Raw genomic sequence first — 11,956 nt, 5'->3', positions numbered from 1 at the left:
TTCCCTTTCCAGCTGACTCCCCCCCCCCTCCTCTTTCCCCATGGCACGAAATAAAATGCTTGGAAAATGAAAGGCACAGCTGCCCCTTCTTCCCATTAAAACAATCAAGAATGATGGTGAATTTAATATATTTGATTAGAGAAACTCCAATTTGGTACACTTGAATCAGCTGCCTTTGTCTTCAGCTCCCTATGGCCCAGTTTCAGTGGAATGTCCTCACTGTCCACTGCCAGCTCCCTCGGGCTCGGAGAACATTCCACATTGGCCTGGCATGCTCAGAAACAGGGCAGATATACCGTGGAAGATGCCAGGCCCGCTCTGCCCTAATCAGGGGGCGAGCCACTTCATTAGTTCATGGTCGCTTGCTGGTGACCCTCAAGGCTGTATCCTGAGGAGAAGGGGATATTATGGTCCTCTTTAGCAATGTTGATTTTTCATGGGTTTTATTACTTTGCTCGGTTGGTACTTAACCACTGAGATTCAGGCCTGAACCCTGTACAAACAGCCCCAATGGACTCCGGTGTTCAAGTTGAACAGATGAATTTTGGAGGAAGTGCTCACATTTACATATGGAGTCCCTTTCGTTGAAAATAAATAGAACCTCAAGGGAAAAGAGAAAAAGTGTCCTCTTTCCCCCATGGCATTAAGAGAGGCGGCAGTAGTGTCTAAGCAGCACCCACTTTGCAGAATCCTTGAAAGGTGTTTCGGGAGAGCAGGGGAGTACAGGCTTAGACAATGTTACTTATTCACACTTAAAATGCATGGCGATTTAGCACTGTCACTATATAGTCTATATAGTCTAGATAAGTGTCTGCTTGGTGAACAAGTAATAGATGAATTAAAGATGAGAGTCTGAATAGCTATCACAGGCATGTTAGCGCTCTCTTGAATTTGTATCTCTGAGATAGTTTCTGCTCAAACCACTACCAGTATCATATTGAACTGAGATGAAAGAGGCAACAAAGCTGCTAAACTCATTGCCTGCACTTTAATCACAAAGGAAAAAAGTTGGTATCTGCCCCACATTGCCACCTGGCTTAGTCCCTGCCTACCGGCCTCTCTGTGGGTGTCAGCACCCATATGTAGTCTGTGAGTTGCCCTGTCACCAAGAGACTTAAGAGTCTCTGCTACATTTGGGAAGAGTTACCGAGGAAGGAGGGTACCCTGCTTTCCCCCAGACCTGATGGAAAACCTCTCACCCACGCCCTGGCAGTGGGTGGCTGGGGGCTGCAAGGGATACTTCACTTGGAGACCAACTGGCAGCCTGTCAGCTTGGCCTGCTACACAAGTCAGAGGCCTCTGAGGAGGCCTGGAGATGTTTTGTCTCCACACCCGAAAGTACTCTGAGCGTGGGGCAAGAAGAACCAGCCAGTCTTCTAGAAGAGCCAGTTTCCCAAGTGCAGTGAGGGCTGCCAGGTTCAGGGTCATGCAGCCAAGGCCACCAGGAGATGTTCTGAGCTGTGTGGTGAGGGAGAGAGAGAGCTTCATGCTACTCAGCTAGCTGAATGTGATCAAACACTACAAAGAGCTGGCTGCCTTCTACCTCTCCCTTTTCAGTGTAAAAGTTGAGTTTGAAGATTCCTCTTGTATAAGAATTAATATGAAAAGAATTCTGAGTCCTATTATGGCATTGTGTTATAATAATGGAATGCTCTCCCCGCCCAATCTGGCTTGCTCTCCCCTGGACCGTGCCAATAACAATCCAGTTCCACAGTGTGTAAGGGTGGCTGTGGGGACAGCCTCCAGAGCTGACAGAGAGGCTATGAATGTTTCATGATGGTCAAATGGAAAGAGTGGGTCCTGGGACGCCAGCTACCTTTCTGCATACACATATGGACATCGGAGGGCACATGCTTGGTGCTGGGGTGTCTCTTCCCTCTGAGAGCTAACGTGGACCTGTGTGGCTAGTGTAATGCTGATGGCTGCAGCTGAGTGACCAGCTCATTGTCCCTGGTGCAATACACAATGGGTTCCAGAATCACAAAACAAAATGCTCTTTAAGCAGTGAGTTGTGTCCCGGGTGGAAATTAGGAGTCCAGAGCAAAAGATTTTCCTGCGCAAACCAGATGGGGAGGGGTAACTGTGGCTGCACTTTTAATCTGTTGGATAATTACAGCTTGTTCCCTGGAGTGTAAGGGTTTGACAAAGTTTTTTTTGAATGTACCAGTTCAGAGAGACGTTCTAATGACCAAAGGGGGAAAAACATCTATTCTCAAAGCCATCAAATGCCTGGATGGCTCAGGAAAGAGGAAAGGGTGACAGTTTCTTTTCCACTTTCATTTAAACTTTGCAAGTAGGATTGAACTCCAACTGTAGCATGAGGGATCCGGGTAAGACATGAGAAAGGTCTTCGAGCGGGAGGAAGGTTCAGCCCTGCAATGTGTCACTGGAAACAGATGCTGAAGCATTGCCTGGGCGGGAATGTGTCTGATGTGTGAGGGGCGGAGTCCTGCAGCTCCACAGAAGCCCCTGGCTGCTTAGGCAGTGATAAGGGAGGTTTGTTTATGTTGAGAGTCTGCGTTGTTGGGTTCCTATCATTCTGTCTTCTCCCAGAATCTCTCTGTTGGAAACAGAGCACCTTTGTCCATTTCCTTTTGACCAAGTCTAAAGTCCCCAGACTCTGCTTAATCTTGCTTTAGGAAATGCCTCTCTGGGTGGCCTCTTCCTTTCCTGCCAGGGCTGGGCCATTCTGAGGATTGAACAATGGCTGTGGAAGGTAAGTCTGGTTGAGTTAGCTGCTGTGTGCCCACGTGTGTGCATACATTTCCTTTTCCCTATAGAATCCATTTATCTACTAATATGTTTTAACAGCCAGGCCAATCCTCTTCCACACAGAGCAACGTCAGAAAACCCAGGAAACTCTCAGAGCCAAGAAGGAAGCTATTACCAGTCTCCATGGGCGTATTCTAAGGCCCAGATGTGAAAGAAGGAGGCCTCACCCCACGGGTGCACAGAGAGCTGAACACTAGTTGAAGCTGCCCCAAAGCTGAGGAACTATCCAGATGCACCCAGATGGACAAGCCAACTTCTTCAGATTAAAGGAGATAAAAAAGGACCCCCCTCTTGCCCATTTCTGTGCTACTCTTAGGGCACAAACCAGATGCCTCATTCAACTATGTATCTTTACCGCATGGGAAGGCATTCATTCTGCAGTAGTTAATGGCTGCTAGCTTCTGAATAGGCACATGAATAAATTTCCCCCAGATTCAACATCAGAAAGGCATTAATAAATTATACAATGGGAAAAAAATGAGGGTTAGTAGGTTAATGTCACTAGTAAGAAGATTGTTGGGAGAGGACACATCAGCAGGACTTGGTCCCAAAGATTCAGAACAAATACAAAGAAGGAATTATTCATGGGTTTGCCTGTGTTGTCCAGTACCCACACTGCCACACGTGCATGAATGGAAGAGCAACCCGGCCACTGCCGAGGATACGGTCAGTCAGGTAATCTCAACCAGAAAGAATAAGCAACTCACAGAATGTGGCTTCCAACATACTTGTTCTCATAGCTGTTCCTTTGGAATAAAGAAACTGTCCTGGAGCCGAAGTCATGGGCTGAGCTGTGTGCTTTTCCGTTGGGGAGTAAAGCAGGTCTGTGTCCTGTGAAGCCTGTGTCCGTGGATACCTACTGGGCCTCATAGAGCACTGAGATGAGCATCGAGCCCCACGGACATTATCATCAAAAATACTGCGACAACTGTGTTTTTGATGAGTGCTATGCTCTGAGCTCTGTGAAGGGTCTATGAGTTCAATTGTATAATAACCGTAAAAATGCGCAATAATAATAATTGCATGTCTCTGATGGCAAAGAAAACTGTAGATCCACACAGAAAAGGTAAAGAAAGGACGTGCTTAGATCATAGCCTTTATCAGTGTTAAGAAACTGCTGGTATGGCACTGGAATGTTTACTTGGGACACACTTAATTTATATTATATATGCATATATCTAGTTTCTGGCAGCTTTCTTTCAAAACACTGGAAAAACGCAGTACCCATGAATACTTTAAGGTTGCACCGAACTATATATAATTCTTTTTTGAAATGATCAAAACCTTTCTTGACATAATACCACAATGCCCTGAACTATCTCTCTTTGAAAGCCAACAACAACGTCATCAGCAATTGCGATTTCTACATTCCTTAACACCCTAGGGAATGGGCAAGACAATAAAAGCCATCAGGCCACACATTTGCATCAAACCCCAGAGAAAAGCATTAAGGAGAGACAGAACACAAGACAAAGAGACAGGTTGAGGAAAGAGCTAGAACAGGATGGTGTCTCAGGGGAACAGTTGGGGTTTACTGCCAATGCCTCAGCTGACTCAAAGTGCACCCGCTGCCTCTTCCTTGTGACAGCCTAGTATGCAATTATCAAATGGTACCACGAGGATAGAGCACACATTAAGAGCTTACTGCAAGACTGCTGAGAGAGACTGAGCAGCAAGCATGGATGGTGGCTGCACATCACACAGGATCCTTGGAGCCAGCCGTGGTGTGACCTTCGATGGGCAACAGAGTGATCACAGCAAGGAAATGAAAGTCAAAGAGAATCAAGCATTGAAGGATTGGGGGGGGGGGCATCCCCACTATTTTTAGGTTAAAAATAAATTATACCAAAAGCAAACCCTAAGGTCAACAGTCATTGATGTGTGGCCATCAACACAAGTGTATTGGTCTGCTGCAAGACCTTGACGTGAGCCAAGTGGGGTGAAAGTGGGGTAGAAACGTGGGATATCTGTCTACTGTCTATGTGACTCAACTGTAAATATACAGCTGTTTTGAACTAATAAGTTTCGAGAGTAAGGGATCTATTACAGTCCCTGAAATAAGCAATTGGGATATTACATATCCATGGCATTCATCTTGGTGAAAACGGAATAAGGAAACATCCAAACACAGAGATTAAACCTTGAGTCGGCCTATCCCAGCTTCTGCTCCAGAGGAAGTGACTCCCAGAGTTTTGCTGTGAACCTGTTTCCAAGCTTCAAAGTAAGTATTTTAATGATCAAGAATCATAAAAATGTAGTTGACTTGGTCCTGCATCTGCAGCGTTTCTGAAATTACTTCCCTAGAGCCATCTTGAACATTCAAAGGTCATGTCCATCATCGCTGCGTAACCTCTCTGCAAGATTTGCTGTGCTTCTACGTGCTGTGATATGGATGCTGGTGACTTCCTCCATGTTGGCCCATCCAATAATAAATCTTGCCCTCATCTCCCTGGTTCTGTGACTCCCAGTCTGTGTCCAGCTTCCCTCAACCTTACTTTTGGATCATAACTAAGGCTTCTTTCTGCTCCAGGCTTGACCAATTCCTAGGTCTGCATTCTAGGTGTCCCCATGACAGAGCCAAAGCTTGCTCTTTCACAGCTGGTCCTTAAACATCCTCCTCCTCTCTGCCCTCTGCCTCTGCCTCAAATCCCTCTCACCCTGTCTGTCTCACCTCTTGAACATTCCTGCAATCCACTCTCACTCCTTTATATTTGTTGTGACCACTGGTGATGTTCAGGGTTTTTTGTTTTGTATTGTTGTTGTCAACAGTGCCTAGATTATGACAACAGGCTCTCAGCCTTGTGGCTTGTCCCAGACTCCCAACTATTCTTCTCATTGTCATCAGACACAGATGTGATCTTACCACCCCTCTTTTTAAAAATATCATGGCCTTGGGCTGGAGAGATGGCTCAGAGGTTAAGAGCACTGACACTCTTCCAGAGGAGCTGAGTTCAATTCCCAGGAAGCACATGGTGGCTCACAACCATCTGTAATGGGATCCACAGCCCTCTTTTGGTGTGTCTGAAGAGAGCAACATTGTACTCACATACACAAAATAAATCTAAAAACAAAACAAAAAAAATGTGGCTTCTTGCCCAACAGCATCCCATTTAGCCCATGGCACACAAGCTTCTGCTGCTAGGCTCTCCATGATGGCTAAGCCCATCACTTATTATTCTCCCACTCAATGGCCAAATCTACAATGTGGTCTGCAGACTAGCAGTCCCAGTACCATGTGGAAGCATGGAAAAATGCATTGTCAGGTCCTGCTCCAGGAGTACACTCTGCCTTTTGATAACATTCATATTCACATATCCTATGCACATGAAATCCTAAGACTTACTTCTCCAGAGAGCTGAGCTGCTTACAAAAAGACACACAACCTTCTGCACACACAGAAGCATCTGATTAAAACTATTTTTATGCATATTCCTTTTTATTTTAACTTGAACTTTTGCACATATATTATGAGTTGTCCATTTTAACACACTATCCTGCACATTTGGCTATCCTCTTTATTTTGGATGGAATGGTGGTTGCCTCTCTGTTGGCTGAAGCTACTTTTGTATTTTCCAACATCCCCTCTTCCAAGCTTTCCCCATCCCTTCAAACAGCTTGCTTCTGCTACCGTGCACTCTTGCAAACATTATGATTGCATTGTTTTGGATGGCTTTAGTTGTTGCTTTGCTTGGGGGCCTGTTCGTTTACCTCTCTAGACTGTGGTATCCCCAGGGACAAAAACTACGCCATCCCTAGCCCATAGGATAAAGGTAGAGAACTGACAGTTTCCTAACAAATCAAAGGAGCTCTAAGTACAGAAAATGCCTTTCACAACACATGGCTGCCGAGACTTCCAGCTGATTTCTAGTTGCTGACACCACAGCTGAGCAGATAACTGGAGAAAGACAAGGCTGATCCTCATTTACCTGTAAGCAATCCAGAACATTCCAAATAATACTCTATTTTTTTTTTTAGTTCTGTGTCTCTTTGGGGTATATATATTCTTTTAAGATGTTTAACTTATCATCATCATCATTAGTGTATGTGACATGTGTGAGGTGTGTGCGTGAGGTGTATATATGTGGCATGTATGTGACACATGGGCTGTATGTGTGTGTGAGAGCATAGTGTAGAGGTCAGAGGTCAGGTCTGTGGAGTTGGCTTTACCCCTCCTCCAACTCCATGTAGGTTCCAAAGTTTGGGCCCATGCCACCAGGTCTTTGGGGTGACCATTTTTCTTAGTTGAGCCAGTCCCCAAACTTTCTTTTCTGTTTTACATTTGCTAACATATTGGGTGGGGGGCAGTGTATATGTATGTATATATGCATGCGTGGCACAGTGCATACATGGAGATCAAGGACAACCTGAGAGATTTGGTTTTCTCCTTTTACCATATGGGTTCCAGGAATCCAACTCAAGCCATAGGCTTGGCAACAAATTTCTTTGCCCACTGAGCCATCTCATCAGCTAGGGGAGATAGATTCTATAGGGTAGAGCAAAAAAAAAAAAAAAAAAATCTACAAATGTCTGACATGTTTTGCTTGGTGCATACTTTGAGCTTAATAGATACACAGCCAGGACAACATGACTGCTCATAGAAGCAAAATTCTCATTTGGAAGACACTTGTGTCATGTTTCTGTCTGCTCCAGGGTAACCCTGGCTGATTCTAATCCTAACATGACATTAAATTAATTAGTGGAATAATCTGACATCTAGAAACAAAATAGTAGCTAATAAATTATTCAGATACACACACTTCTCTAAATCATTTATAACGAAATGTGCTGTGTCCACAGGTCAAAGAGACATTATTGAACCAAATCTTTCTGTTTTCTTTTTCTGTGGTGTTGGGTAAAGAAGGTTACCTAAGTGCTCAAACACTGCGCTACATCTCAACCCTAAACTTGTTTCTTTATACACAAACTTGAAATTAGAGCAATATTTCTACCTACTACACAGGGTTACTGTGAAGCTCTAAAAGGACGGTACATAGAAAAATTACATATTTGGGGCCAGCAAGCCAGTTCATTAGGTAAAGATGCCTGCTACCGAGCCTGATGACTTGAATTTACTCTCTAGTGTCCACAAGTGTGGAAGGAGCGAACCAATTTCCTCCACGTGCACATGGGCCATGCACATGCCCCACCCCCACTTATACATCTGCACACAATATAAATAAAATAAAATCTAATATACCTCAAGAGTAAAGTTGAATTTACATTTTTAAATTAAGAAAATAAAAACTATGTACTTGAAAACTCTTAAAATGTATAGCATTATGTATTGACATTCATCTCTTTAGTGATTTTTTTTTAATATCACTTCTGGCAAGTGGTTGTACATCTTCTTTCTCCCTTAAGTGTTTCTTCCTGGGCTAGAGGGATGAGTCAGTGGTTAAGAGCACTTGTTTGTGTAGAGAACCTGGGTTCAATTCCTAGCACCCACGTTTGCAGTTCATGACTTTTAGTAATTCCAATTCTAGGATGCACGGGATACTCAGTCAGATGAGTAAAATGCTTATACACATAAAAACAAAACAAAAAATAATTTAAATGGCTCTTCCTGTCTTTTCTGTATGTATTCCCCCCACCCCGACTCTTTCATTCCAAGGGTACAAATGCCACTTCTAGCTAATGGTTACTCAGATATATACAGAGTGAGCTCTTCAGGGTATACACAAGGCTCTCCACTCACTCACTTTAATCAGAACTAGAACAAATTAGACAGACACATTCTCCCCTGATATATGGTGTACTTGACACTGTATAGAAGGGCTCGCAGCCAAAAGGGTGACATCATTTCCTGTTGTTTGAGTTCCTCTCTCCTACCCTGCCATGTGTATCGCGCTGGATGAACGTGTGTTTGCTCATGTGGAAAACTGCACAGACACAAAGTAGGAAACAGACAGGAAACAGCAAAGAGGCCAGAACGTTGCGGTATCACTTTCTCTCTGGCCTCAGCAGTGCCCGCCACTGGCTTCTTTTAACAGTAAGATGCTGGATCCAATCAAATTGAGCTAATCAAACTTTATGAATTTCCTATTGCTATTCTATTCCAATCTCCATTAACCAAAAATGCTAATTAAAATAATTAAAGTTGACAAAGCTCGGGGTTAAGTGAACCTTAGTATTCTGAAGGCCCTAGGTGATTTCCCCAGTGCCAAATAAATAAATAAAATGAATGTGCCTAAATAACGTTAGCTCCCAAGGCTGTCCTCTCATCTAGCAAATGAAGCAAATGAGACCCACTTTGTGAAGGAGAGTATACCTGTAGAGAATACACAGGGAAGCTGGCTTTGAACAATTAAAATCTAAAAGTAATAAAATGATTAATTCATGGGAGACAGAAAACATGGTCATGCTTGGAGTCTACGCCAATAGTGAGAGGTGTTACTCTCACATTTTTCCTCAGAGTGCAGGCCTCAATTAGAGACCCAGAGATGAATAGTGGATAGGAACAGAAGGGATCCACTCAGAGAGTAACAGTGGGTGAGAATAATCCTGGGTGTGGCCAAGAGCAAAGGACCTGCACAGAGGCTCCAGCTGCGGCTTGCCAGGCTGTCTGTCCCACCGGCAGACCGGCTTCATCAGGAATGAAAAACATGTAAATATCATTGAACTTACTTATGTGGCTGGTTTTTTAATGGTTCGTATTAATGGGTCTGTAATTTGCTTATGATAACAGTTTCCCTGATATACTTTGAACCACCTGCATGAGCCAACTCAAGTCTAACAAATAGCCTTTTGCATGGCAAATATTCTCAGCGGTGTTAAGAGAGCTAGATGGTCTGCCACCAGCTTGCTGTGACTTGCTGCTATAGTCGGACTTCTCTTCCACAGGACTTTACTTCAGCCATGGAACTGCCGTGATAAATGATAGCGATGTCGGTCTTGAGAGGTGCCTGACTTTGAAAGGCCCACCGGTCTCACCACCTTTCTGTTTCTTCATTAGTCTGAACATATGTCAGCTATCACTATAGTTTCAGAACCGTTGCTTTGAAATTTTCCCTCGAGCATCCTGAATAAAACGTGAGGCAGGACATTTGATTTCATTTTCCACCTTGTGATGGATATCAGCTTTCCAACATACATTCTGAAAGGAACAAGTTGGGGTTTATGGGATAACAGTGGATTGTGTCAAGGAGAAACGGGGACAGTCACACTGCATTGCTCAAAGCTGCTCTGCATTTAAGGACAGGTGGGCGAAGCAAGTAGTGTGCGCCTCATTTGGCAGCTAGGGAAAAATTTCAGAAGTTGAAATGCTGTTTAAGATTGTATGCTCCTGACGAGGGAGGAGTGATAATTGTGATCAAAATACATTATGTGAAATTCTCAAACGATTAAGAAAATCTTTTTTAAAGTCACACACCCACAGGTGCCCATCGGGTACAGAACTGGAACTTGAGTTCTCATGTATTCTGCAGACTGGACGTAACTGCAGCAATCGCAGGACATTTTTTTAAAATTAAGGTAAAAGATAAATCACCGTTCATATGCTACCATTTTAAAATGTATCTCTCAGGGTTTGGCAGCAGGAAATAGAGGCCATTGTAACTATTTCAAACAGGAAAACTAGTGATCAGGAAACAGGAAAGTAGGCTGTAGGCTGGGTTTCCAGACGTGGCTTCAGGTACACCCTGCTGAACTGTCCTTTCATGGGGCTGTTCTTTCTACCCTAGTAAGGAGATGGGTGTGGCCCATGACTTTGGGGTTCTAGAACACTGACCCAGCCCTGGGGGACTGGAGATAGTTGTTTCTCTAGACACTTGAAACCAGTGACCAACCATACACGCATGGAACTTGGCTACACTAAGCACTTTGCTTGCTGCCAACTGTACCTAAGGCTAAAGAAGGATGGTACTTGTCCTTGTCATATTCCTATTTTCAAATATTGAATGGATACATCTAGTGGAGAAGCCTGCTCTGCACAGTTAACTACTTAAACCTACCTGTGAAAGACTCTGAGTAATGTATGATTGCAGTGAATACTGTCAACTTATAGGCAAATTCCAAAGCATTGAAATTCTTGAGAGAGAGAGAGAGAGAGAGAGAGAGAGAGAGAGAGAGAGAGAGAGAGAAGAGAGAGAGAGAGATGGGAGGCTTCTTTTTATATGCATTATGTTATTCCTTATTTATTTGTCTTTATGACTTGTCTCTAGAGTTAAGTGCAGAATATGATTTTGGATTCTGGTCTTCTCACCCCAACAAAAACATCGAGAGTGTGGAATAAGCCAGAAGGGAGTGGTGGTGCAATAACAGGTCTGATCCTAATGGTACAAGCACCCACTCTCAGCCTTAGAAGAAGAGAAGAGGAAGAGGAGAAGGCTGTCATCTCCGCATAGGCAAGGGAGCCATAAATCTGGGAATGGAGGAACTCAGATAATCAATAGAGACTTACAGGAAGGATGAGCTGGGCTCAGGGATACTGCTAGGTCTGGTGGTAAGCTTAGCACGCTGTTCAGGTAGGCAGAATTCCCTGTGGCGTGAAATAATTCCTCTGAATTACATTTACCATTTGGTCATATGCATTTGAGGCATAGATTAATATACAGCAGAAGAATGTATAGATTTTCTCCCTATGCCTCCAACTCATTTCAAAGCACATGGCATTCCTCAGATAGAATCTAGATGGAAGCATGAAGTGATGAACACATCCAGGTAGGTACTACCAGTGCATGAGCGGAGCGTTACTGGTCTTCGTGAGCCACCCACAGGAACTGGCTCAGAGCGGGAGAGTGGGCAATGGTGAGGAGATCTGGTGCCAAAGCAGCAGTACTGCATAGGGAGAGGCTAAAGTGTGCACAAGCAAAAGAGCTATGCCCATGAACTACTCAGCCTGGAATGAACATGGCTTCCCTGTGGACAGTAGGAGAGTATGAGTGAGCAGGCCACTAGGCAGGTTTGGGCACCGCTGCCAGGGCAGGGAGTTTTCAGTGTCCATGAGAAGTGATAAGAAGACTATTTGGGGGGAATAGGATTGTGATAGAAAACCTCCTTCACATGGAGGTTTCTCCCTAGGTTGTCAAACGTTTTATACATACAACCTCACTCATCCTCCCTTTTCCCTGTGGAGAACCAGATATTATGCGGGTTCCAGAAGTGGCGCCAGCCTGTCTGTAACAGGTGGGTGCAGAATGACTCTTGTCTGGAAAGCGACTGACTCCTGGAGAGTCAGAGAAGTACC

The sequence above is a fragment of the Arvicanthis niloticus genome, chromosome 4 (genome assembly GCF_011762505.2).
Source record: "Arvicanthis niloticus isolate mArvNil1 chromosome 4, mArvNil1.pat.X, whole genome shotgun sequence".
NCBI lineage: Eukaryota > Metazoa > Chordata > Mammalia > Rodentia > Muridae > Arvicanthis > Arvicanthis niloticus.
Note: the sequence above shows the minus strand (reverse complement) of the source record.